This window comes from Bufo bufo, chromosome 4 (assembly GCF_905171765.1).
Source record: "Bufo bufo chromosome 4, aBufBuf1.1, whole genome shotgun sequence".
Taxonomy (NCBI): domain Eukaryota; kingdom Metazoa; phylum Chordata; class Amphibia; order Anura; family Bufonidae; genus Bufo; species Bufo bufo.
Genome location: NC_053392.1, coordinates 338,400,577 through 338,424,530, shown reverse-complemented (window position 1 = coordinate 338,424,530; position 23,954 = coordinate 338,400,577). Strand labels below are relative to the sequence as shown.

The 23,954-nt window shown below is 44.1% G+C and overlaps 2 long non-coding RNA genes across 2 annotated transcripts; both read right to left on the bottom strand.

Annotated features, from left to right (window-relative positions):
- Nucleotides 1-2,817: 2,817 nt before the first annotated feature.
- Nucleotides 2,818-22,394, bottom strand: LOC120998261. The gene is made up of 3 exons (XR_005778323.1): nucleotides 22,382-22,394; nucleotides 18,970-18,973; nucleotides 2,818-3,033 (listed from the first exon to the last, which is right to left on the bottom strand). It is a non-coding gene; the product is annotated as an uncharacterized LOC120998261 (long non-coding RNA).
- LOC120998262 lies at nucleotides 4,591-10,446 on the bottom strand. Its single transcript, XR_005778324.1, has 2 exons — nucleotides 10,365-10,446; nucleotides 4,591-4,951 (listed from the first exon to the last, which is right to left on the bottom strand). It is a non-coding gene; the product is annotated as an uncharacterized LOC120998262 (long non-coding RNA).
- Nucleotides 22,395-23,954: the final 1,560 nt, after the last annotated feature.

Here is a 23,954-nt window from a genome sequence, read left to right as displayed (position 1 = left end):
TTTTAGAAACTACACCCCTCAAGGTATTCAAAACTGATTTTACAAACTTTGTTAACCCTTTAGGTTTTCCACAAGACTTCATGGCAAATGGACATAAAATGTAAGAATTTAGATTTTTTGGAAAATTTTCCAATATAATTCATTTTTTCCAGGAACAAAGCAAGGGTTAACTGCCAAACAAAACTCAATATGGGTTGCCCTGATTCTGTAGTTTTCAGAAACACCCCATATGTGGTCCTAAACTACTGTTTGGCCAAACGGGAGGGCATAGAAGGAGGGGAACAACAGATTTTGCAGGACTGGTTTTGTTTATACCATGTCCCATTTCAAGCCTCCCGTTGCACCCCTAGAATAGAAATTCCAAAAAAGTGACTCCATCTAAGAAAGTACACCCCTCAAGGTATTCAAAACTGGGTTTACAAATGTTGTTAACCCTTTAGGTGTTCCACAAGAGTTAATGGCAGATGGAGAAACAATTTTAGAATTTCGATTTTTTGGAAAATTTTCCATTCAATACATTTTTTCCAGTAATAAAGTAAGGGTTAACAGCCAAACAAAACTGAATATGGGTTGCCCTGATTCTGTAGTTTGCAGAAAAACCCCATATGTGGTCCTAAACTACTGTTTGGCCAAACGGGAGGACATAGAAGCAGGGGAACGCCATATGGGTTTTGGAAGGCAGATTTTGCAGGACTAGTTTTGTTTATACCATGTCCCATTTCAAGCCCCCTGTTGCACCCCTAGAAAATAAATTCCAAAAAAGTGACTCCATCTAAGAAAGTGCACCCCTCAAGGTATGAAAAGCTGGGTTTACAAACTTTGTTAACCCTTTAGGGGTTCCACAAGAGTTAATGGCAGATGGAGAAACAATTTTGGAATTTCTATTTTTTGGAAAATTTTCCATTTTAACCCTTACTTTATTACTGAAAAAAATGGGTTAACAGCCAAACAAAACTCAATATGGGTTGCCCTAATTCTGTAGTTTTCAAAAACACCCCATATGTGGTCCTAAACTACTATTTGGCTAAACGGCAGGACATAGAAGAAGGGGAACGCCATATGGTTTTTGGAAGGCAGATTTTGCTGTACTGGTTTATTTACACCATGTACCCTTTCAAGCCCCCCTGATGCACCCCTAGAGTAGAAACTCCATAAAAGTGACCCCATCTAGGAAACTACGGGATAAGGTGGTTGTTGTTTTGGGACTATTTTAGGGTAAATATGATTTTTGGTTGCTCTATATTACACTTTTTTGAGGCAAGGTAAAATTTTAATTCTAAAATTGTTTCTACATTCGCTATTTAGTTTTGTGGAACACCTAAAGGGTTAACAAAGTTTGTAAAGTAACTTTTGAATACCTTGAGGGGTGTAGTTTCTTAGATGGGGTCACTTTTTTGGAGTTTCTAGTCTAGGCTACATCAGGGGGGCTTCTAATGGGAAATGGTGTAAATAAACCAGTCCATCAAAATCTGCCTTCCAGAAACCATATGGCGTTCCCTTCGTTCTATGCCCTGCCGTGTGGCTATATAGCCATTTACAACCACATATTGGGTGTTTCTGCAAACTACAGAATCTGGGCAATAAATATTTAGTTTTGTTTGTCTGTTAACCCTTGCTTTATTACCGGAAAAAAAGGATTCAAATGGAAATTTTGCCAAAAAATGGGTGTTTTTATTTTATATTTTTAACGCTGTTCATCCGAGGGGTTTGGTCAAATGTTATTTTTATAGGGCAGATTCTTACGGACGCGGCGATACCTAATATGTCTGCATTTAAAAATTTATTTAGATTTTACACTATATTATCATTTTAGGAACAAAAAAACTCTGCATCTTTTTTGGGTTCGTCCCTTCTTTCCAGTATGGGGGACCACACCTGGAAAATGTTGGCCAGGGACGATCCAGGCGCCTCCAATTCCTGAGGTACTCCGGCCTGCTCTTACCCGGTCTGAAAAAATCAGGTCCTTAAGGACTGCCTCATAGAATTGGAGGAATGTCCCTGTGCTGCCAGCGCTTCGGGATAGTACAAAATTCAATAGTTAAAAAATTTCAGCTGGGGTGGAATAAAAAAAAAAAAAAAAGCGCAATTCTACCACAGTTTTAAGGGGTTTGTATTTATGGCGTTTCCTATTTGGTAAAACTGACCTGTGCCCTTCATTCCTTGTGTCAGTACGATAACACCAATGCCACATTTGTATATTTTTTTTGTGTTTTGGTACAAAAAAAAAAATGAAAACTTAAGAAAAAAATACATTTTTAATTACCATATTCAGATTTATGTCTACAGAGCTGAGGGCTCATTTTTTTTGCAAGACGATTTGTAGTTTTTACAGATTTTGGACTGTGTATAACTTTTTGATCACTTTTTATTCCAATTTTTTTGGGAAGTAAAGTGACAGCCATTTTGATATTTTTTTTCAGTTATGCTGCTTAAATATTTTTATATTTTAAAAGTACGGGTGTTTTTGTACGGGGCAATTGTTTATTTATTTTAATTTTGGGGAAATGTGAGCGATTCCAAATGTAATATTCGTTTTCATTTTTTTATATTTAAAAAAAACTTTTTTTTTACTTTTTGTTAGGCCCTAAAGGTCCTAAAAACATGCAATCATCAGATTGCCTATTCAATTCAGCAATGGAATTAATTCCATTACTTAATATAAAATTCTGTATATTCCTTTGCAGTGCTGCCACCTGCAGGCTTGCATTGGAATATATCAGTACTAGGCCTGGAAGCCTTGTACAGATCTGAGCAAATGGAAGGTATTCCGCCTTGGGAGCATGCAATCATTTTTTTAGCTCTCAGATGCCATGGTCACACTCGCTGTGATTGGCATTATTGCTGATCACAGACATTAACCCCAGACATAAAAGCAGATACGGTGCCCACTGCAATTGCGAGTGGACGTCATATTTAAACTGCTGACATGCACCATACATGTACAACGCTGGTCAACATAGAGTTGAAGGGAGAATCCCATTTGAAAATATATGGCATATTTCCAGGATATGCCATGAATGTCCAAAGGTGGGACTCGCGTCTATCTAAAGACTGTGGCCCTGTCTCACACTGTTGTAAGGGAAAAGGTGGCCGTGCATGTTTGTTATATATGCACCTGCAGTGAGGGCTCATGCACGAGGCCATGTCCGTATTTTGGTCTGCAAAAAAAATCAGCAAAATACAGATAACTTCCATGAGCATTCCGGATTTTTCTCACTCCCATCAATAGAGAGGACTATTCTCATCCACTAATACAGACAAGAATAAGACCTGTTATTTAATTTGTGGAATAGCTACACGGATCAGCGGCAAATATGGATGTGTGCATGACCCAATAGAAATGAAAGGGTCAGTGAGTGTCGACAAATAAATACAGATATGCACCTTAGCTGTGTTTGCTATGCTTGATAAAGGCTTTGTCTCTCTGAAATGTTGCATCTCTGGACTCATTTCTGATTTTGTATCTACCATGCAAGTACTGCTCTCCATCCTGTGCCTTTATACTGTATGGAAGGGTGAGATGGACCAAGCCCACAAGAAGCCAAGCTGCACACTACTTTACTTATTTACTTGAATTTTAGTGAGGTTAGAAGCATCAGTTTCTGTGAAGGAACTCGAGAGCTCATGGTTTCAACTTAAAGTGGATTTAGAAGGGCCGACTGAGCGGACGATTGTCGGGAAGGAAGCTTTCCTTCCCAACAGTTGGCTGCTCGCTCAATGAAGGAGACACACATTTACATGCAGCCATCTCATTCACTGTATGAGGACGAGGGATCGCTATAGTGAATCATGGTTTCTGGACAGCAGATTGCTGTTTAGACCACACGATCTGCTGCTCAGAAGCCATGATCGGTGGTTCCTGCATGAGCGACAGTATCACCCGATGAACAAGCGTTTCGCTTGTTCATTGGGTGATCGGCGGTACATTTAAATGGCCAGATGATTGGGAACGACCATTCGCAGGAACAGTCGTTCCTGATAGTCTGGACCATTATTGGTGCGTCTAAATGCACTTTTACAGTAATGCCTGAAATATTTGCTAGCTACATTTACTTTAAATACTAGAAAATTGATTACTAATGGAATCATTATATGTGTGATCGAAATAATGTACTAAGCAAATCTATACCACAATGATATCTGAGCTGCTATAATGAATATAGACATTTTTTGTTTTAGAATTTAAAATCTAGTTGAAATTACTTTTGATGTTAACAAGACATTCAAATACTGGGAAACAATCAGATTTAGCAGTTTACCCCATTTATTTAAAACAGATTTATCGTAGTTTTCATGCTGCTAATGACTGCTAAACCTGTGCCTATATAAACTGGATGCTGTCCATGGTAATAAAATATTATAACATTATTTCTGTATAAAAAGTCCTCTGACTCTTCAAGCACCACAACTTTCTTATGCTCTGCTCACGTGTTTGGGGCATATGTTGACATACGCTACATGATGGAAGAGCACCTTCAAACAGGTGCACTCTATACAAGCAAGCTGCATATGTCTGCCATTGACTCCCTAAAAAATTTATATTATGTGGTATATATTTTTGCTAATTCGATTGTATACAGTTATAAAAAAAAAAAGTATAAAGAAGTATACACTCATTTGGCATACATTTGGATACTAAAGTCTGGCATAGGCATAATATTTTAAAAAATTACAATTACCATAAAGGGTTTTTCCCACAATTAATATTTATTTCCTATTCACAAGATAAGGTGATAAATATCTCATCGCTGGGGGCCCCACTGCTGTGAACCCCTAGTTTCTCTTCATTGATGACCACATCAGAAGGAATTATAATACAGCAGAGGTTGAGTATCTGTCCCTGTGCTCCATAACATGTCTATGGAAAGGATCAACAGCATTCCCGGGGCAGATTTACTAATCCTGTAGATTGCTTAACCGTAAGGTGGATTTACACAGCGCGTGCAGGCACCTGTCACGGATGTATAGGGGAGAACACCAAAAGACAACAAGACGGAAGGGAAAAGACACTAGGCCTCACCGCTAGGGAAGTAAAAGGGTCACCACCTATGAAACCCTGCTCCTGGCCCTAACTCCTATCCATATGGGCACCTCTCGATGGTAGAGATGCCCATACACAGGAACCTAGAAAACCCTGGTGGCTCTCAGATGCCCTAGACTTACGACAGGGCAGAGACAACCCGCTCCTTCCCTGGTAAAGGAACCAGCGTCTCACTGAGGCCTAGTAAAAAACAGAGGGGGGGGAATACAAAACACAACAAGCGGAACACTTAACTTCTAAGGATGATGGATGATCAGGACTTTAACTAGAACCACACTCCAGATCTTCCAACACCAAATGAAGCTATCCAGAGCAAGGAGTGATGGGTGGAGTCCAACTAAATAGGGGAAGGTAAAGGTCACATGATCCACACCTGAACAGGAGGTGTGGACATACAAGCAACACACAGACAAAGTGAAACCAAAAGATGCTGTCAGATCACTAATGAGCAGATAATCTTTCAGATCTTCTCAAACCTGTCACCGGTGTGACAGTACCCCTCCTTCTACGGGTGACCTCCGGCCACCCAGGACCAACCTTATCAGGATGAGCTCTGTGGAATGCTCTCACCAGACAACTAGCATTAACATCGGTCGCTGGAACCCACATCCTTTCCTCTGGTCCGTACCCTCTCCAATGAACGAGATACTGGAGGGATCTCCGGAGAACTCGGTAGTCCACAATCCTGCTGATCTGAAATTCCAAATTGCCGTCCACCATGACAGGAGCATGAGGCAAGGAGGACGACTCAACAGGTTCAACACATTTCTTTAACAACGATTTATGAAATACGTTATGGATTTTTAATGCCTGAGGAAGTTCAAGACGGAAGGCTACAGGGTTAACAATGGCAGTGATCTTATATGGACCAATAAATCTTGGTCCCAACTTCCAAGAAGGTACCTTAAGTTTAATGTTTCTTGTAGACAGCCACACAGAATCACCCACTCTCAGGTCCGGACCACTCATACGTCTCCTGTCAGCCGCACGCCCATCTTTTCCAGGTTATTTTGGATTTTCCGCCAAATAGAAGACAAAGAAGAGGAAAATCGTTCCTCCTCAGGAATGCCGGAATTATGAGCACCAGAAAATGTATCAAACTGTGGATGGAACCCATATGCCCCAAAAAACGGCGACTTATCAGTGGATTCCTGTCTACGGTTATTTATAGCAAACTCAGCTAACGACAAAAATGAAGACCACTCTTCCTGATTCTCTGAAACAAAACATCTCAAGTAAGTATCCAGATTCTGATTAGTGTGCTCCGTCTGTCCGTTCGACTGAGGATGAAAAGCTGAAGAGAAGGACAATTGTACACCCAGACGAGTACAGAACGCTCTCCAGAATCTGGAAACAAACTGAGTCCCTCTATCGGACACCACATCAGAGGGCATGCCATGTAGTTTCACGATGTTGTCGACAAACACCTGCGCAAGAGTTTTAGCATTGGGTAGACTAGGTAATGCAATAAAGTGTGCCATTTTACTAAAATGATCGACAACCACCAGAATCACGGTCTTTCCTGAAGAATTCGGTAAATCCGTGATAAAATCCATGGACAAATGGGTCCAAGGTCTGGACGGGATGGGCAATGGAAGCAGAGATCCGGAAGGCCGAGTATGAGTCACCTTAGCACATGCACAGGTACCACAGGCTGACACATAGTCCTCAATACACTTACGCAACCCCGGCCACCAGAATCTGCGAGAGATGAGATCGATAGTCGATCTGCTCCCAGGGTGCCCAGCAAGCACCGTACAGTGATGTTCCTCGAACACCTTGGGACGTAATTCGGGGGGAACAAACAATTTCCCCTGAGGACAAGAGTCCGGAGCATCCTCCTGTGCCTCCAACACCCTGGCCTTGAGATCAGGATAAAGAGCGGAAATAACTACCCCTTCAGATAAAATGGGACTAGGGTCATTAGACTCACCCCCCCCCCCCCCCCCCCAGGAAAGCTACGTGACAAAGCATCCGCCTTGACGTTCTTAACCCCAGGGCAGTAAGTGATGATGAAGTTAAATCTGGTGAAAAACAGTGACCATCTGGCCTGCCTTGGGTTCAGTCGCTTAGCCGACTCCAAGTAGGCCAGATTCTTGTGATCCATAATTACCGTAATAGGATGAATTGATCCTTCCAACCAATGCCGCCATTCCTCGAACGCCAACTTAATGGCCAGCAATTCTCCGGCAATTCATAATTCCTTTCAGCAGTCGAAAGTTTTTTAGAGAAAAATGCACATGCGCGCCATTTACTGGGTGAAGGACCCTGCGACAATATTGCTCCTACCCCAACCTCTGATGCGTCAACCTCAACAATAAATGGCTGAGACACGTCCGGTTGCACCAGAATAGGGGGCGAAGCAAAACATTCTTTTACAGCAGAAAAGGCCTGTAATGCCGCATCAGACCAGATAGAAATATCAGCACCCTTCCTAGTCATGTCTGTTAAAGGTTTAACCACCGATGAATAGTTCAAGATAAATTTACGGTAGTAGTTGGTAAACCCCAAAAACCGCATAAGAGCTTTCAGATTTTCGGGTCGATCCCAGTCCAACACGGCACGGACCTTCTTGGGATCCATACGAAAACCTGAGGATGATAGCAGGTAACCCAGGAATTGCACTTCCTGTACAGCAAATAAACACTTTTCCATCTTCGCATACAACTTATTCTCTCTTAGGATCTGTAACACCTGTTTCACATGATCCTGATGAGTCTCCATATTAGGCGAATAAATTAGTATGTCATCAAGGTATACAACGACAAACCTCCCCACCAGATGATGAAAGATGTCATTGACAAAGTGTTGAAAAACCGCAGGAGCATTGGTTAACCCAAAGGGCATGACCAGGTTTTCAAAATGACCCTCAGGGGTATTAAAAGCGGTCTTCCACTCATCCCCCTCCTTGATCCTTACCAGATTATATGCCCCCCTCAGATCCAATTTAGAGAACACCTTGGCACCAACAATCTGACTAAACAAATCCGGAATCAAAGGAAGGGGGTAAGGATCACGGACGGTAATACGATTGAGCTCACGGAAGTCCAGACATGGTCTCAGGGTACCATCCTTTTTCTTTACAAAGAAAAATCCAGCAGCCACTGGGGACTTGGATGGTCTAATATGTCCCTTTGCCAAACTCTCGGTGATAGAAAGGCTATGCGAGAGTATTTCGGGTTCAGAAAGATTATACAACCGAGATTTGGGCAATTTAGCTCCAGGAATAAGATTGACGGGACAGTCATACTCCCGGTGTGGAGGCAACTCCTGATTACCATTCTCAGAAAACACATCAGAAAATTCAGAAATGAATGAGGGTACAGTTTTAGTGGTAACAATAGAGAATGATGCATTAAGACAGTTGTCCATGCAAAAATCACTCCACTCGAGAATCTGTCTCGCTTGCCAATCGATGTTAGGGTTATGTTTGCTTAACCATGGTAAGCCCAACACCAACGGAGCAGGCAGACCCTCCAACACATAACAGGAGATAGATTCCTGATGCAAATCACCCACTCTTAAATGAATGTCATTCACTACCTGCGACAGGCATTTTTGGGCGAGAGGTGCTGAGTCAATTGCAAAGACAGAAATACTATTCTCTAATGCATTATTAGTCAACCCGTGAATGCGTACAAACTGTCCATCAATCAAGTTAACTCCTGCCCCACTGTCGATAAAAGCTTTGATTTTCACAGTTTTGGACTCTAGCGCCACCTCGGCTGACAGGAGAAAACGGGTACTACCAGTAAAAGACAAAAGTAGATTTTCTTGCTGCCCACCCACACTTCCAATAGTAATTTGGGGATTAAACTTTTTTTTTCTTTGGTTTACACCTTGATGCTGCAAGTACGGACAAATATTCACAAAATGTCCCTTCTTGCCACAACAAAAGCAGACTCCTTTCACATGACCCAAGCTTTTGCCAGGAGTAGCTCCTTCTAACTGCATAGGCTCATCACAAGGCACAACCACCCGAGTCTCTCCACCATAAGTGTCAAAGGAAGCAGTACCCTTATTGGACAGTACGTTCTGAAGGTGAGGACCCCTAGATCTCTCCCTCAGGCGTCTATCAAGACGTACAGCAAGGGACATAGCTGCTTCCAATGACTAAGGATTTTCGTGAAAAGCCAATGCGTCCTGCAGTCCCTCAGAGAGACCCTGGCAGAATTGGCTACGGAGAGCAGAATCGTTCCACTCTGTATCCGTAGCCCATCTCCTAAATTCAGAGCAAAAGGTCTCCGCAGAACGTTCTCCCTGCCGCAAACCCCGTAACTTGGTCTCGGCCTGAGAGATCCGATCCGGGTCATCATAGATTGGACCCAAGGCTCTAAAGAATTTATCTACCGACCGGAGGGACGGTGATCCGGTCGGCAGAGAAAAAGCCCAAGATTGTGCGTCCTCTTTAAGTAATGAAATAATCATACCCACACGTTGACACTCATCACCAGAAGAGTATGGACGGAGCCTAAAATATAATTTACATGACTCCCTGAACCGGATGAAATTGTCACTACCCCCGGAAAACCTGTCCGGGAGAGCTACCTTCGGTTCAGGGCAGGCCTGGAACCCACCACCGAAACCAGCAGCCTGTGGGCTCTGAATTTGCAAAATCATTGCACGGAGGTCTGCTACCTCCAAAGTCAGATTCTGCATCTGTTCGACCAGTGCAGTCATAGAATCCATAGCTGCACAGATCAGAACAAAAAATGGCGGTATGGGCTCTGGATAATGTCACGGATGTATAGGGGAGAACACCAAAAGACAACAAGACGGAAGGGAAAAGACACTAGGCCTCACCGCTAGGGAAGTAAAAGGGTCACCACCTATGAAACCCTGCTCCTGGCCCTAACTCCTATCCATATGGGCACCTCTAGATGGTAGAGATGCTCATACACAGGAACCTAGAAAACCCTGGTGGCCCTCAGATGCCCTAGACTTACGACAGGGCAGAGACAACCCGCTCCTTCCCTGGTAAAGGAACCAGCGTCTCACTGAGGCCTAGTAAAAAACAGAGGGGGGGGGGAATACAAAACACAACAAGCGGAACACTTAACTTCTAAGGATGATGGATGATCAGGACTTCAACTAGAACCACACTCCAGATCTTCCAACACCAAATGAAGCTGTCCAGAGCAAGGAGTGATGGGTGGAGTCCAACTAAATAGGGGAAGGTAAAGGTCACATGATCCACACCTGAACAGGAGGTGTGGACATACAAGCAACACACAGACAAAGTGAAACCAAAAGATGCTGTCAGATCACTAATGAGCAGATAATCTTTCAGATCTTCTCAAACCTGTCACCGGTGTGACAGCACCATAATTTACGAGCCTGCAGGAATGACAGGATCACCGGATGAGCTAAACATTTGTTCATCGGGTGATCCTGTCGTTCGTGCAGGCAAGAAAATTATAATTTCTGAGCAGCAGATCATGCTGTCTAAACAGCAATCTGCTGCCCAGCATTCATATTTTTTCCATATGTGACACAAGCAGAACTAATAACTAAATTATTGTGTAATACTTTATATACTAAGATTTGTAGATCTAGATGAGACATCAGCTCCCATATGAAACCGTCCGCAATCAGGGTAGGGAGAGAGTTGGCCATAACCTGCAACAATTATTTTACATTTTAGTTAGAGAGAGATTGCAGGTATAATAATACAAATAATAATAACAATGTACTAGACCTAGGATGCAAGCATTTATTTGTAATGATTCTGATATACACCTACATTTTGAACATTTGTTATTGGAAAACTCAATAAAAATTGTTGTTATTATTATTATTATTATTATTATTATTATTATTAATAATAATAATATATGTATATATGTTTTCCTCCTCCTCATTATGTATGTATGTATGCCCCTTCTTAGATGTACAGCACCATGGAAATAATGGTGAATTCAAATAATAATATTAATAACACCTTCTAAGTACTTTACACATTGGAGTATGTTTGGAGTATAAATACAGTGAGGAACAGAAGTATTTGAACACCTTGCGGATTTGCAAGTTCTCCCACTTAGAAATCATGGCGGGTCTGAAATTCACATTGTAGGTGCATCCCCACTCTGAGAGACAGAATAAAAAAAAAATTCAGGAAATCACATTGTATGATTTTTAAAGAATTTATTTGTCTTGCACTGCTGAACATAAGTATTTGAACACCTGAGAAAATCAGTGTTAATTTTTGGTACAGAAGCCATTGTTTGCAATTACAGAGGTCAAACGTTTCCTGTACCACCCCCATGCTTCACAGTAGGGATGGTGTTCTTGGGATGCAACTCATCCTTATTTTTCCTCCAAACACGACGAGTGAAGTTTAGACCAAAAAGTTCTACTTTGGTCTCATATGACCACATGAATTTCTCCCATGCCTCCTTTGGGTCATCCAGATGGTCATTGACAAACTTCAGACAGGCCTGGACATGTGATGACTTGAGCAGGGGAACCTTCCGTGCAATGCATGATTTGAAACCATGACGGCGTAGTGTTCTACCGACAGTGAACTTTGAAACTGTGGTCCCAGCTCTCTTCATGTCATTGACCAGCTCCTCCCTTGTAGTTCTGGGCTGATTCCTCACCTTTCTTATCATCAGTGATACCCCACGAGGTGAGATCTTACATGGCCTCAGTCTGAGGGAGACTGACAGTCGTCTTTAGCCTCTTTAGCCTTACAATTGCTCCAACAGTTGATCTATTTTCACCAAAATGCTTGGCAATTGCCTCGTAGCCTTTTCCAGCCTTTTCCATTTTGTGTCTGGTGTCTTTTGACAGCTGTTTGGTCTTGCCCATGGTAATAGTTGGCATCTGACTGACTGTGGGGTGGACAGGGGTCTTTAAGCTCAGCTCAGCTCAGACAGGTGCTACTAAGTTAGATTAATGAGTGGAGTGGAGTAGTGGTGGGCTTTCAGTAACAGGTCTTTGTGAGCCAGAATTCTTGCTGTTTCTCAGGTGTTCAAATACGTATGTTCAGCCATGCAAGACAAATAAATTCTTTAAAAATCATACAAAGTGATTTCCTGATTTTTATTTTATTCTGTCTCTCAGAGTGGGAATGCCCCTACAATGTGAATTTCAGACCCCCCCATGATTTCTAAGTGGGAGAACTTGCAAAATTGCAGGCTGTTCAAATACTTCTGTTCCTCACTGTATATATATTTATGTAGTGCCAAGTATATATATAATGCTCCCCCCTTGGTGCCCCCAGTAGATAATGTCTCCCTCTTTAGTGCAGGTATTTATAATGCTCCCCATCCTTGGTGTCCTGCTCTGTAGTGCCTTGTATATACAATGTTGCTCTCTGTGGCGAAACCAACCTCGCCACTGGGTTTTGGAGAGGACTGGCTGCTGGCCTCTTGCCCCTGGATTATGGGCCATATACTAACTTTTAAACCCCTGAACCTATTCAAGTGAATTTTGGATAGGTTTGTCCCCACGTTATACTGTTTGAATTAATGTAAGTTATATGTATGGCCAATGTAAACTCACAAAGTTGTAACAATTTATAATAAGTGTAACTTGTCAGCTTGGGAGGAATATGCGGGTGTGTTTCTATTGTGCCATTGTCCCATTGTGTGTTTAAATGGTGATGTCTGTTCTATTGTCTGCACATGTGTATTGGTGACTTCTCTTTGTCTTGAGAGATAATTGGATTACGCCTCAGGTGTCTCGAGGGCAGAGAGGAGGAAACCATGATGCATTGTGGGGATGTGTTGTGTCTGTGTGTCCTAAGTGCTGTTTATCTGTCTTATGTCACAGTCTTCATTCTGGTCCCCTAGGGGCGTGTACTTACATTGTATGTGTTGTAAATTACTGATTGGTTGTATTTCAAACCCCTGTGGGCAGTACTATGTTTGTGGTTTAAGAATAAAAGAGGCTGTACGTGAAGTACAGTCAGACCACTGTTTGACCCTCAACACGGAGCCTTGTCTCGTTATTGGGGGGATCCGCTGTATGCTGTTAGGGACTGACTGCCAGGATTGTAAGCTGATTCCTGTTTGTCTGCTAGCAGCTATTCGTGAGGTTCCAGTTTGGAGTGCTATTTTGTATCCAGTTCGCGAGTTTGGTGTATCCTGCAGTAGCTGGGCCTGTCTCTCAGAAAGGGGCTTATCGCCTACACAGATTTTAACCCCTTGTCTGCGGAAACGGTCCGTTACACTCTCTTCCCCACTTTGGTGCTCCCAGTAGTGATGATTTTTTGTGTAGACAGAAAAACCCCAACCTCACTCCCGTTCGTTTGCCACATTCTGCGATGCTGTGGCCTGTGTTGCTGCATCCCGATGACATCCCTGCCCCCTCGCCGGGTCTCACGTGATGACATGATCACATGAGACACAGCGCAGGAGGTCATGTGATGTCATCGCGACCTCTTGTGCCATTCCACTGCCTCACAGGCTTCAGCAGCCACAAATGCTCTGGAGTATACAGTTGAATAACCCAAAAATTGCTATGCTATGTTGCCTGGCAAAAATCAACATAAATGAGCAGAAAACACTTTATGTTAAAACGCCACCCCCTGATGCAAAATCCAGTGGAGGGCTAATAGCAATGTGGACCCAGCCTAACTGGCAGGTTGGGCCATTTTGTACCAACGTATGTGGGTTCTTATCTTTCATTAGAATGGTGGCTGATACTGTGGTACACACTCTTCCAAAACACAGGTGCAATAAAGGCATTTTTCTACAGTGGCATGCCTACCATAGGCACAGCACATGGTAGGAGGGTGCAAAGTGCTTAGCTGCATACAGTTATAGAGCGTGTCCACAGCTGTCGTTAGGCAAACAGAGTTACATAGCTTACATTAAAGTGTAACTGCCGTTTCATTTTTTTTTTATACCATAATGGTATAGTACACCCTACAGTATATGTGCATTTGTGATTTAAAATGTAATCATTTTCAGTTTTACCTCATAATAACACCCAGAAATGCGTGTCACTTTCACATTAAGGAGGCCTCTTCCCACAGCGTTGTCATGGGCAGGCCATCTCCTCTCTGATATAAACAAGAGTCGGGGAGAGCACTGGGAGGAGGATTACAGCCCTGAGTGCCTGGGCTCGAGCAGAAGGTGGAGGGGGAGGGCTGCTTTAGATGCTGCTATCTCCTGAATGGTAGCAGCAAGAAAAATGCAACTGGTCTTGTTTGAAAGCTGACAAACCAGAATGACAGCTAAGGTCCAAGCAGAGGAGATATCACTGCTTTTACTTTCACTTTCAGCTGCATTCACTGCATCCCAATTTCTATCAATAATATATTCCTCTGTACTGAACATATTGCTGTCATTCTGGTATTGTCTGGAAGCTTGGAATGTCCCATAACTCTAGCTGGTACCAAACCAGAGATATGAGCAGCTAAAACAGCCGCCCCCTCCCTGTCAGTGTGGAGGAGAATGAAAGCTACAGAAGGAGAGAAAAGACAGTAAAAAAATAGATAGAAATGTGACATTATCATCATTGTACGGACCCACATAATAAAATTACGTTATTTTTACCACACAGTGAACGCCTTAAAAACATTCCACAAAATAATGTAAAAATTGCTGGTTTTTATCTTTTCTCTTAAAAATAAAATAATAAAAGTTATTTAATACACTATATACACTCACCTAAAGAATTATTAGGAACACCATACTAATAAGGTGTTGGACCCCCTTTTGCCTTCAGAACTGCCTTAATTCTACGTGGCATTGATTCAACAAGGTGCTGATAGCATTCTTTAGAAATGTTGGCCCATATTGATAGGATAGCATCTTGCAGTTGATGGAGATTTGAGGGATGCACATCCAGGGCACGAAGCTCCCGTTCCACCACATCCCAAAGATGCTCTATTGGGTTGAGATCTGGTGACTGTGGGGGCCATTTTAGTACAGTGAACTCATTGTCATGTTCAAGAAACCAATTTGAAATGATTCGAGCTTTGTGACATGGTGCATTATTCTGCTGGAAGTAGCCATCAGAGGATGGATACATGTTCTCATTCTGTTTACGCAAAATTCGGACTCTACCATTTCAATGTCTCAACAGAAATCGAGACTCATCAGACCAGGCAACATTTTTCCAGTCTTCAACAGTCCAATTTTGGTGAGCTCGTGCAAATTGTAGCCTCTTTTTCCTATTTGTAGTGGAGATGAGTGGTACCCGGTGGGGTCTTCTGCTGTTGTAGCCCATCCGCCTTAAGGTTGTGCGTGTTGTGGCTTCACAAATGCTTTGCTGCATACCTCGGTTGTAACGAGTGGTTATTTCAGTCAACGTTGCTCTTCTATCAGCTTGAATCAGTCGGTCCATTCTCCTCTGACCTCTAGCATCCACAAGGCATTTCTGCCCACAGGACTGCTGCATACTGGATGTTTTTCCCTTTTCAAACCATTCTTTGTAAACCCTAGAAATGGTTGTGCGTGAAAATCCCAGTAACTGAGCAGATTGTGAAATACTCAGACCGGCCCTTCTGGCACCAACAACCATGCCACGCTCAAAATTGCTTAAATCACCTTTCTTTCCCATTCTGACATTCAGTTTGGAGTTCAGGAGATTGTCTTGACCAGGACCACCCCCCTAAATGCATAGAAGCAACTGCCATGTGATTGGTTGACTAGATAATTGCATTAATGAGAAATAGAACAGGTGTTCCTAATAATTCTTTAGGTGAGTGTATACCCCAAAATGGTTCCTAAAAAACCTACAACTATTCCTACAAAATAAAATAAAAACATTAAAGTTATGACTGCTAGAACAAAGGGGGAAAAATATTATTGGTCCTTAAGGCTAAAATTTATGATGTTACTAAGGGGTTAAAAATGCAATAGCGTCCCCTGAGTTGTGCGCCAACAAGATTTACTGCAGACACACATTAAAAATCTACAATAAAAAAGTGACATTTTTGGAGAGGATTTTCCCAATTTTAAGGTGACTGTTAAGAGGCTAAAACAAATGCTTACTAATTTCGTGTAATTGCAGGGCTTGTATCTGGTTAGCTATATGTGAGAGGATACATACTGCTCTGGGGTAGTTATCTGCATTCTGATTGGTCCTGCTAGTTCATGTGAGGAAAGCAAGGGGTTATGTGAAATGAGGGAAATAGAGGATGGCTTCAGGGACATGGCAAACATCACCACAAGAAAATCAGCAGAGGCCATCTTAGGAAGATGCTGAAATAGAGGTACAAAGAAATAGGGTTGCTAAGGGCTGAATACAGACATCAGAAAGGTAAAATTAACTGGAAAATGAAGCTTCATGAATACCTTCCATTCAGCATCAGATATGTTAGTAATTTCATTTATGGTAGTGAAATGGCAGTTACACTATAAAGTAACCTAAAAAGGGGCCCAATGCCGATCCTCCTCCCAATGTTTGAATACAAGGCTGCAGTGGTAGCATACATAAATACGGCACATACATCACTTCAGCCAATCACTGTCTTCAGCAATACATAGCACATGACAGTGGGAAGAGGACCAGAGCTTAGGTGAAAGAGGTGAGTTTACAATGTATTTTCATTTTAAGACATTTAGTGCATTGGGCCCCTTTTTAGGTAACTTGGCCAACCCCTTTAAAGGGGTTTTTCAGGCTCCAAATATTGATGACCAATCCCCGGACAGTTTATTAACCTCTTAAGGCATAATGCAGTACATGTATGGCATTAGTATGCAGTGGTTGTATGGAGGGGGGTGCTGAGCATGCTCCATATGAGGTACGAGCTGGCTATATAATACAGCAGGCACCCAACTGCAATTACTGGGATCGGTGTTGACCCCAAACCTGGTCATTTAACCCCCTCATATGTTGCAGTCAATAGCAATTGTGACATCTGTGAGGTTAGGAAAGAGAGAGGGCACCCTCTTCCTTCCGATTGGAGCCTCTGCAGCAAAAGTGCAGGGCTCTGATTGTTTGCCATGACCTTCTGAAGGTTCCCAAGCCTGTCATGGTTAACTGCTTGTAAAGCCATGGACAGTGGGCAGACAGTATCTCAGAATCCCATAGACTGCAATAGTATTGCGCTGTAGACAAGCGATAAAAAATTAAAATCACCCCCCTTACCAATTTTACATATAAAATAAACAATAAAAAAAACATAACAGGTATTGCCTTGTCCAAAAATGTCAGAACTATTAAAATATAAAAATATTTTTTCTGCATGGTCATATCGGAAAAAAAGCGATTTGCCAATTTTTGGTTACCTTCCCCCCCCCCCCAAAAAATAAATAATTGAATGCCAGTGATAAAAAAAGTCATACATACCCCCAAAATGGTAACAATAATGACAAATCAAGCCCTCATACAGCTCTGTAGACATACAAAAAAAATTATGGCTGTTGGAAAATGGCAATGCAAAGAACATTTTTATTTTTTCAAATGTTTTTATTTTAAAGTAGTAAAACAAAGAATCCCTCATATGGCTATATGAACAGAAAATGGCTCTTGGAATGTTGGGAGGATAAAAAGAAAATGCAAAAATGAAAATGGACTTGGTCGATAAGGGGTTAATATCCAATCTGTGAGGATCTGACGCCCCCACCGATCAGCTGTTCTCTGCAGCCTCTGGAACCAGAACTAGCTCTTGAATGGGGCAGGAAACACAGCCCTGTTAAATGTGCCAGGTTACTGCAGCTCAACTCATTCACTTCAACCTGGATGTCATAAAGGAGTTAAATTACCGTAAATTCAATTCCATTATCTCATGTGACTTATGTGCGCAGAATATTAGTGGGTCTCAGTACAGAAACAAGATTTTAGATATCTGACACTTTAAACTTATCTTACTCAGCATGCAATAACTGGAAATGGTAAGCATGTCGTAATGTGTAAAGTTCAAGTTGTTTTGGCTTGTTAGTTTTTGTTATTTAGTAGAAAACATTGGATTATTTTTAATCATGGTTAAACATTGATTATTTATATTGCTTGCAACCATTATACCAAAAACCCCTTTTATTCTGTGCATTATGTAAGATGTAAAAGTCATAGTTGACGCACATAGTAACCTTTGAACACGATTTTACACTTTACTGCACAATAGACTGAATTAATTGCCACACAGGGCAACTTTTGGGGAGTGGGATGAAGTTCATGGAATTAAAAAAACTTTGTTCAGGCAACTGAATGCAATGTCTGAGCTGTAACCCGTAGTGCATAAATGAGGACATGGCTTTTATTCGTCGATTTCACCGTGTGACAGACCCCCCTGTAACCCATGAGACCACTTCTGTACAGCTGAGTGACACAGCCAGGAGACGAGCTGCCGAATTTAGCAGGCATTACTAAGAATATGTGATAGCGTGGCCAACCAACCTGCATAACAGTAAGGGTTGATTCACATTTGCATTTAACTTATCCGAAGGCAGAGGAACAGCCTGCTGGAGTTCACCGAATTCGGCATAGCTGGACACAGTCGCGCACTGCCGGACCAAATTGTCTATAATGGGATCTGGCGGTGATCTGGCCATTTTCCGGCATAGGTGCCGACTTCAGCCAGACAAAAAGCTGTGTATGCAGGATTTTTTGTCCGATCGAAGCCGGCACTTATGCCAGAAAGCACCTGGAACCCATTGTGGTCAATGCCGGATGCGTTGAACTCCGGATCCTCTGCAGAACAGCCTACCTGATCAGTTAACCACTTCCAGACGGGGCCATTTGCCCCCTTCCTAACCAGGCCTAATTGTGCAAATCTGACCTGTGTCACTTTATGTGGTAATAACTTTGGAGCGTGTGAGACAGTGACAGGTCTCACTCAGGTTAGAGGCAAGGAAGGGGTGGATAGTGCGGTCCACACCCCTGTTCCACCACAGGTGAGAGAAGCTGGAGGTAATCAGCCTGGCATAAGGCACCTCCCAGGGTGTCAGAAGGGGAGTGTGTGTTATCTGTGGACAGAGGCCTGGAGGCTCTGTCTGTGTGGTCTCAGCTGGGCTAGGCTGAGGGACCACGAGGCTAAGTGACAGCCTGGAATTTGGGGGATGCAGTGACGCCTGTGGTACAAGGGCCACAAGGTCAGAGTCGGGAGGACTGCTGGACCACAATTCCCCAAAGGGACTTGCATTTGCTACAGCCTGGAGGCTGCTGGACTATTGGGCTGAGAAAGCCGCATGTTATGACCGTGTGTGAACGATCCTTTAGTCAGGTTATATTATATGTTTAGTTAGAGCCCAGCCAGGCAGGTGTTTATTTTGTATCATCTATGTTTGGTTTGCTGAGGTGCCAAATAAAGTGATATTTGGACCTGAAACTTGGTGTCTGGCGACCATACTTGTGTGAATGACCCCCAGAGAAGAGCTAACCCCCCACAATTGGTGGAAGATGCGGGTAGGTGTCCCTGCTGAAAGGAGATAACTGGTTGCTAGGGGCAACGGCAAGAGCAGGTGCTGCTGAATTCTGCTGTGTTGCAAAGAAAATTGCTGTGTGGATTTAAAGTGCCAGCAGCCCTGGGAAAGAGACTGTGAATGCTGAAATTGTTTCTTGAGAGTGAGACACCTGGAGGCCGGGTCTCTGTTAGTGGACTTGTTGCTGAAAATTTTTCTGGTGCCTGGGCTGTCTGCTGCTTTGGGGTGGATGGAGGATCTCACCGAGCAGCTGAGGCAGGCCAATCTGGAGGCTAACCAAAGGCACCTGAAGTGGCAGCAGGAGCATGGAAAACTCATGAAGGAGTAGGAAAGACAAAGAGAACTCCTAACCCAAAGCGTTTACCAGGGTAACAGCTGTGCTGATGCTTTGAGGACGCCATTGCAGTGGGCCCTGGTGAAAAAACCTGCAAAGCTGAGTGGACAATTTGTAAAAGTCCAAAGTGTCGAGGATGCGGCTGAAAAAACAGTCAAAAAGGTGACGTGTGCCGTTGCCAAGGGCAACCGTCGGGAAGAAAAGGATGTCCGGAGGAGCCGTGATGCGGGTGCTAGGTGCAACCAACCACGACGGCAGGCCGCTGTCCTGCAACAAAGAGAGCGCCAGGGATGGACTGGGACAATAAAGTGGCCCTGGACTTCAGCCAGACCGGCCCACTTTATTTTTCCCAAACACACTCAAAAAAGGGGTTATGTCTCTTCAGCAAGTGGCATTTATCTTGTAGAGAAAGTTAATACAAGGCACTTACTAATGTATTGTGATTGTCCATATTGCTTCCTTTGCTGGCGGGAGTCATTTTTCCATCACATTATGCACTGCTCGTTTCCATGGTTTTGACCACCCTGTAATCCAGCAGCGGTGGTCATGCTTGCACACTATAGGAGTAGCCGGGATTGTGGGAGTGCACATAGTTTGGTGCTTTTTTCGACCACCAATGCTGGATTACAGGGAGGTCGTAACCATGATGACGAGCCATGTATAATGTGCTGGGAGACATTTTGTCTCTATGGCACTATCTGCCCTAATAGTGATACAGTGCCCACATAGAGCACGATAGTGCCCTCCTATTCACAGAAAAATAGCGCATTTGTACCCATATAGTACCTACCTAGGTGCATAGAAAGTGCCATACTTTGGCTCTATGTCGGCACTGTATGACTGTGGCCAAAGTACTGTAGGTTTTCACTTTAGGTAGGTACTGTATGGCACCATAAGCAAGAAATACACCATTTATCTGTGCATAACATGGCGCTATCTGAGCACTGTATGACCGTGGGAAGACCTGGGCATACTATGCTCAGATAAGTTGTGTATTTAGTGTCTACAGTGCCCACAAAGTGCCATATCATACCTACCTAGAGCTAAAACGTGGGCAGAAAGTGCCATACTTTGCCTATAATTATACTCTGTCTACACAAGTATGGCGCTTTCCGAGTATGGGTTCTATATGGCACTATGTGGGCACGACAGGCACTAAATGCGCCATTTATCTGTGGATAGTATGGCACTATCTGCCCACAATCATACAGTGCCCACATAGAACCAAATATCGCCGTACCCACACTATTATATGGCAGTGCCCAGAGCGCCATATGTTGACTATGTGGGCAGATAGTGCCCTACTATGCCCAGATAAATAGTGCCCTTAGTGACTGCAGTGCCACACTGTACCCACCTAGAGCCAATCTGTGCACAGAAAGTGCCATACTTTGTCCACAGTGACAAAGTGCCCTTTCTGTGCACAGTCTGGCTCCAGGTAGGTATTCTACTACACGTGGGGGCACAGCGCTCATCTCTTTAGTAAAGAGTCTTTACTACCTTACATTCAGCTCCCGCCTCCAGCCTCCAGTAACAAGTGCGGGCGGCAGCGCTCACTCACTGACGTCACGCGCCTGCGCCGCCTAGTGGGAGGAGCAGGCGTGTGACGTCAGTGAGTGAGCGCCGCCCCCACACTGCCTGCTGTTACTGGAGCTTTACCCCCCTGATGGCGGCCCTGGCCGGCCCATAATTCGATCGGCCCACCGGGATTCTCCCGGTACTCCCGATGGCCAGTCCATCGCTGGAGAGCGCTGTTGGAGATGCCGTCAAGTCACAAAGTGTGAACCTGATTGTCCTATGGTCAGAAGTCAGGTAACCAGGAATCCATGGCAGGAGGTTCCTAATGTCCAGGAGAAGGACTGTGACCTGGGGGAAGATGTTCCTGGCTCTCCCTCATCGCCTGAGACTGCCGAACCAGTGACGTCTGTGGGTAAGACTGTTCCGTGTTTTTCTGGTGTAAAAGACAAAGTGACAGTGAGCACGGTTCTGGAGACTGGGCAGGTTGCTGACCAGTGCCCTGGGGCTTCAGAAGCCGTGAACTCTGGTGTGAACCGGCGTCAGTTGCTATCTGCCGAGCCGGGAGGTGTTGAGACACCAGGACTGGAGACTGAGCCGCAAATGATAGATGTGCGGGACAGTCATGCGGATAATGAGGACTATCCGGTGGTTCTCACTCAGTGTGAGACTCCAGTGAGAACTGGGACTTGTGAACCTGATGTGATACATATGCTAATACATGAGGGAATGTTGGGCCGTGATTTCCCGTTGTTCTGTGACTTGTGGGGAAGTGGAAACACTTCTGCAGTCAGTGACGAAACTCCTGCAGAACTGGTACATAATCCGTTAAGTGAAGTGACCATTAAAAACAATGGGGCAGATAAGGTGCAAGGTGATTGTGCCAAGTTGGCGGAAATGCATAATGAAAGGGGGATGTCATGTGAAATATCTGATGTTGATAACATGCCTTTTCCGTTGCAGATTGTGGTCAGGGGAGAAGCGCCCCCTGGTGGTAAAAATGTAAATCTCGATGAAGCTTTATTTTCATCTGCTATTTTTCATGAAGTGCTATATGACTTGATCAAAAGGTTTGAAGAAATGCATATAAGTAGTGTGGAGCAAAGCCCAGCTCCAGCTCAGTGTTTGAAGGTGCAGGAAAATATGATAGGGTTAGAGGGTGTACCGCACGTACCAGAGGTGGAAATGCAGTCTCCACAATGTTGGTTGGTTACTGGGGAGGTGTCCCAGGTGGGGATTGGCTCAGCGGTGCCCCTGGAGGTCAGAATTGATAGTGACACGAGCGGTATGGGTGACGTATGTGCTGTGACCGATAGCAACCCGGGGAGTGAAGCTACCATGTCAAGGTCCTGCGAAACAAAGGTGGTTACTAGTAGCAACCAGACAGTTATATCTGACGAAATGGGAATTAAGTCGGGTGACGTCAGCCTAGTGTCTGAGGCCCATGTCCAGACAGTTGCAGGTCACCTGACACGACAGTACAGCTGCAAACAGGAGTTTGATATCTCTCTCTCCTCACGCTCCCTAGAAACATCAGAGAAAGGACTAGCTGTCTTCACAAAGAAATGGAAGAAGGCTTCAGAAAGGGAAAGGGAGGAGAGCCAGAAAGAGAAATGCATCTCGGCTCGATATGATGAAAAATGTAACCAAGCAGAGACTGATGATTGGGAAAAGGAGACCAAGGCCCTCTCCTTGGCTAGAGCCCTTGAAGAAGCGCTTGAGGAGCGTGCTGAATTGGAGAGGCTGAACAAGCAACTCAGAGCAGAGACAGAAAATCTCATGAGCTTAAAAGATGAGTTGGAGAAATCTAAGGGTGCTCTCGAGCAGCAGGTGGAAGGTGAGAAACCTGAAGAGGAAAGTTCTCTGAAAGACGTCATGAAGCCAGAGCCTGTTAAAAATGGGACGGGAGATGGTGGCACTGTGGCGCTGGCTGTGGCAGAGAAGATGGAAGATGCTTCTGCTAAACCAGTTGATGGGGCTGATGTGAATGCCGAAGACCACAGACCCGTGGTAGCGTGTAACCTAGGCCTGGAAGACGTCCCCTCTGCATGCAAGGCCTTCCAAATAGCCAGCAGGCTGCTGGGGAAGAAGTACGAGGAGGTGAACGATCAGTTTTTGGATCCGGGCTATTACGATGGGCTGTATCTCCTGACTCCTCCTCAAAAGGAGAACAGTGTCCTGGGTGAGCCTCTGGAGAAAATGACAGAAGACAAGGAGTCTGCTGAAGACCCTGGTGCCTCCTGCCTCGATGAGAAAGAGGGGGAGGGGTTAACAGGGCAAGTGTATGGTGCCATGTCCGAGAAGGATGAGAAGGCGGTCAAAGAGACTGAAGACTCCAAGAAGACAAAGGCTGAAAAAGTTAAGGCCGATGTGTTGGTTGACGTGAAGTCTCCAGGTGCTGCAGAGACCAAAGTTAAGCCAAAGGGGGCCGCGGCCGAAGTGGAAAAAGCCACTAAAGAAGCGAGTAGGGGCAAGCAGGCTCTGGTGAAGGAGCCCTGCAAAGCAAAGGAGGAAGTGTCGGGACGTGACCATGACTGGGAACAGTTCAGTCAAGAGCGGCAGCAGTCCAAGAAAGGACATGAGGCGCAAGTGCGGGAGCCAGAGGATCAAAAACGAGAGAGAGATCGAAGAGTGCGAGAGCGCATCATTATCACCCACGAAAGAGTAGGAAAAGAGTATCTGGTGATGAGATGGGCACATGAGGCCTTTAGGCAGTTTCGGTTAGGCAAGATGTTGGTTTTGG